The sequence below is a fragment of the Odontomachus brunneus genome, unplaced genomic scaffold (assembly GCF_010583005.1).
Source record: "Odontomachus brunneus isolate Ranch 3 - 2012 unplaced genomic scaffold, Obru_v1 Obru_scaffold_215, whole genome shotgun sequence".
NCBI classification, from domain to species: Eukaryota; Metazoa; Arthropoda; class Insecta; order Hymenoptera; family Formicidae; genus Odontomachus; species Odontomachus brunneus.
In genome coordinates, this window is record NW_022639665.1 from 163,759 (window position 1) to 168,590 (window position 4,832).

At 48.3% G+C, this 4,832-nt stretch overlaps 1 protein-coding gene across 13 annotated transcripts in view; it reads right to left on the reverse strand.

Annotated features, from left to right (window-relative positions):
- The window catches only part of LOC116852327 (microtubule-actin cross-linking factor 1), a 111,161-nt gene that overhangs the window by 89,870 nt on the left and 16,459 nt on the right, over positions 1 to 4,832 (reverse strand). The window contains exon 1 of one of the 13 annotated variants that reach the window (XM_032832539.1): positions 3,466 to 4,150. The exons of 11 other annotated variants lie outside the window; for them this stretch is intronic. The gene's annotated coding sequence lies outside the window, so the exon portion shown is untranslated. Of the gene's footprint in view, positions 1 to 3,391; positions 4,151 to 4,832 lie in introns of those variants that run through there. One more of the 13 variants, XM_032832538.1, reaches the window with a different exon arrangement.

The following is a 4,832-nucleotide window of genomic DNA, read 5'->3' on the forward strand; positions in this document are numbered from 1 at the left end:
AAAGAACAAATGTTGGGTCTGAAACCCGAACAAATGTTCGATCGCTCGCCAACTTTCGTAGAGGCTCCGAGACAAAAGTGCAGCCGAGTTTCGTCCCTTTTTCGTAGCAACAATGAATATTCGAATAAATAATACATCGATTTTTTTAAACTTAAGGAGACTTAAATAGATATTAAGAACACTATCTCAAAATTATTCTCGTAACAGTTTGGAAAATAAATGGCTCAAAAGATTGCAATCTTGACAAACAGTCATACTATTGACATCGCAATCTTTTGAGCCGTTTATCACCCGAACGGCTACGAAAATAATATATTGAGATTTTATATTCTTAAAATCTACTCGTCTTATATAAGCTTTAAATCGATATATCATTTATTGGAATATTCAAAGTTTTTGAAAAATGGGCGAAATATATCTATCCGGGCTTGACCACACTCTCTCAAAATAACGCAAATCTGTTTGTAGATTTTGATTCTATTGCGCTGCTATCTTGTAGCTGAAGCTTCTCTGTACCTCTAGGAAAAATGTGCTTAGAAATATCAATTTTCCACAAAGTTATGGCAGTTGGAAGTTGGCCAGACCTGACAGACCCAGATTATATGGTGTATCCTCAAACAACATGATTGGACGGTTAAGACTATCCGCGTCGGCGCGCATCGTCTCATGGACCTCCGAATAGAATCGTCTTCGTCGCATGAAATCATAGAATTCGCTCGTAAACACAGGGACTTACTACCTGCGTCGCTACCAAGAATGGAAAACTCGGACGAGTCGAATTCGCGTTCTCAGTTTCGAAAGGACGGGACCGGTTAGCACGTACATTAGGACCGAGGCCCGAAGCGAGGCCCACCGATGCTTAGACGAGTCCGCCCACAATCGAATCGCCCTTCAAACAACCGCGTGAGAACAAACGACCCGAATCCGCAAAATTCACCAAGTAAGGACATTTAGTCGTCGGGATCATCTTCAAATGCCTCGTCCCGCTCTTTCCGCTAAGAGCATCGTTTACTAGAGGACACAATGAGTTCACCTGCTCGCCTGCAGCACGCAGGGGGATATATAAGTCGAGAAAACAACCGGGAATGATTTCATCTCCTCGTCCATCGAGGAAACGCACCAATCGTTCGCTAGAAACGCGAGGCACGTCATTCACGATAATTTGCATTCGACTGAAAGCATCGCGGTATATTGAAAAAAGTGACAGGTGCTCGGCTGCAGGTAGAATAACAGACAGAGAGGAAAAGTAAGAGCCCCCTCGAGAAGTGGGAGGAACAGTCGAGGAGTTTGACGATGACTAAATCCGTCACAAACGGTGAATAATAACGGAAAGATCGCGGAACGAAATTCGATGCGATCACGATCGAAGAATTTGCCATGAGAGCGGCTGGAATACAGAACAAACGAACGAAGGTAGGGCTTGTGTGTGCCGCGGCGCTTTTTGTCGGGGAAATTTCCGGGAAAAACGAATTAACGGCGACCACTGCGCTGAGCCAATTCGAGCAAGAGTTTCGCGATCCAACCAAATTGAGAAGTCGTGCGCGCACACATATGCACACGGATCGGCTAAACGCGCGCGTCACATGCGTTCCCCGTGCACGTCCACCTCGACCAGTTTTGTCGTGCGACTTGTCGACTCGCCGCCGCTGTCGCTGTTCGCTCGCGGCGTCTATATGTTACATAATCGTCGTATCCCGATAAAAACGACTTTCTTCTTTCCCCATACAGCAATTACGTCGTTCATCTCGTCTGACGTCGGTGCGCAACTTGAAAAGCGACACCGCCTGTTCGCCGACGTGAAGATGCATCAAACACGATACATCTTGGAAATTACTAATGTTTCAAACGTGTGTCTGCCCTGACACGATTCAAGGAACATCGCTTATGCATCGGTCGCCATTAAGCAATCTAGGTAAATTACTTGCGTTTTTACCTCGTGCCAGACCTGTCGGACTCTCGCGTGACATCATCGATAATAAACAGATAAACACGCAGCGCTTAACTGACGGTCAACTATGTATCTGTAAATGCTGTTCACGATGAATAGTCCGTGAAATAATAAAAAAAAAGAATACTCGCAGTCATAGCAAAGATTATCTATATACGAGAAATTAGCTGAGACTAGAATAAATGACTAGCAAACATTGCGATATCGCGTATGTCTCGCATTTGATCAATATAGATGACAAGACAGAATTTCTACCAGAATTTCTACATGCGAAATTTAACGAGGAAGTTTCTCTATGGCGCCCATTCGAATTAGAGCCAGTCACACTTTTTATAAAAGTGATTATGTGACAGGAAAAAAAAGAGACTAGAGTGACGAGAAACAAATGTATAATCTTCATACACACCGAAATTTGCTTGCAGATATTGCTGCTGTAATCACAGGCAATTCCCCAGCAAGTACAAAAGTGAAAAATTTTGATTGTGACATTTAAAATTCTACCTGGACTAACGAAACATTTTTTTCTTAGTGTAAGGCGTTAAACGTCATGTGGTCACCGGTGAGGCATTTGTTTCTTCAAGGGCCGGTGTGTCCACCGATATGAGTCACACGCATTAGGACAACTATACTTTCCATACTACCATGGCGTGACACATTTTCACGTACACGATCGATCGAACGCTCCGGCGCTAAGTGCGACATTAGTCACTTACGTTATAAAAGTTCAACAAACTTAGACTTGACGCTTTCCACGAAATTGAAACATAACTTATCGCGGTGCTCGAATCGGTGCCATCGCGACTCTGGTGTCAACGAAACGTTTCCAGCTGATAACAGGTGCGTATACACGCGCGGGCACGCGCTCACTAATGATAAACAGGCGCAAAAGTCGCGGTGCTAGAAAGAAAAGGCGTATCCATTGATATCAACGTATCGATCGATAGAAAACAGAGTGGGAAGGAGAGGAACAGAGAGAGGGAGAGAGAGCGTGTCGGAACGGCTGCGATTAAACCAGGCGTGTGACTCAAACAGACGCTTAGCGCTGCCACGCTGTTCAGGAATACCTTTGCGTGTTGAGTACTATAAAATGGTAGTATAAAATGGTATTACCGGCGACAAACGATGAAAGATAAACCGAAGTCATTTCGACGAATTCCCGACATTACGAACAAACAAAGAAGAGAGACACATCTCACGCGAATCGTTAAAAAATCGAAAAAATTAGCACCAAGTCTCGAGCATGTCGGAAATGGCACAAAAATTTCGAAGCTAATCCTTGGTTTCTCTCCGTGCACGTGTCAGTATCAGTGGAATTCCTCACGCCACTAGGCGACGAGGTTGTCGCAACCGACGAAAATACCGTAAACGCGGTGTAGTCACGTCAGCGACCGATAACGTAAACGCGCGGTCAGGTTCACTCAGGGAAGAAACATTGGCGTTTACCGTGTCCGAGGAACGGTATCGCGAGGACTCTGCCTGCGTCAACGTTACTGCAGTACTCTCCAACCACTACGTACCTACTGGACTAGAATAATGTCACTGACACCCGCGGAACGAACAAACACACTAGACTGAAACACGAGCGAGCGAGCGACCGCTGTGTTCTCCGCATCCTCCGGTGCGCGAGCGCGCACGAGCACAAGTTCACTCCTCGTGCGGCGGGCACACGCGCGTTGCGCGACACAGTGGCGACCGGGCGCGATTCGAAACGTGGCACTGCGAATTCCTCCTTCTCTCTCTTTCTCACGCGTAGCGTACGCACGCGTGTATATGTATATCGCATACGACGCGACGACGACGACGACGACGACGACGACGACGACGACGACGAAAGCGGCGACGCGTAGACGAAGTCACCGAACGATCCGGAGCGGAGGCTCGCGTTGCGTCGCGTCGTGAGCCAGGTGCTAGAGCGACAAGGAGGACCGTACGAGATGCAGGACGGAGAGAAGGAGAGAAGGATAGGAGTCAGGCGCAAGGACGGAGGCGGCAGCGACGAGAGAGGAGCACAGGGACACGCGGTGAAGTGGGAGAGCGACAGAGAGATCCAGTGAGAGGGAGCGGAAAGACGAAAAGACAGAGAGAGGGGGGAGGAAGGAGGAAGAGAGAAAGAAAGAGACAGAGAAGAGAGCGCGCTGAGAGAATTGGAGAGGACGCGGTATGTCGCTCCGCCGTGCCAGGCCACGTCGCCTCGGAACGCAGACTGCCGACGCCTGGACAACTGCCGCCCACCCGGCCGGCCGGCTCTCCCTCGAGAGCGAGATCCGAGAAACGTACCCCTTCTACCCCCCTCTCCTACAGCGTCCCCTAAGCCTTAGCACGACGACGAGCGTCCTCACTGCTCCCTCTGGCCGACCTCGTCGTCGTCCGCGCTCCTGCGGAAGGCGAAGGACCATGCTCTGATAGAGGGGGAGTACGAGGAGTACGAGAGTAGGAGAGAAATAAATGAGGAGGGGACTGAAGTGAAGGAGGATGTGAAGGAGCGACTCCCCCCTCCCCGCACATCGATGTGTGCGGCGATCCCGCGCCGTGGTGAACGGCCACACGCCGAAGAAACTAGTAAGGCAGGTCACGGATCAGCAGGGGAAAATACGGCATGGTGTCACGCGGATTTGGGAAAACGTCGATTCCTTTTCTCCCTTTTGGATCCAGAGGATTTCTGTGACGAAGCTATTTGTGCTATTTCGATCGCGAAGACGTGAATTCCCGACTCCGTCTTGTTGTCTTAGAAAATTGAACAATTGATAGTGCCTTATCTTTCAGAGGCTTAGATAATCTTTAAAAATCTTGTTACGCGTACGTCACGTACGCGGCGTATGCGACTTCGACACGCTTTCATAAAAATCCTTGAATTTGAGTACTTGGAAACTTGACGAGATATCAC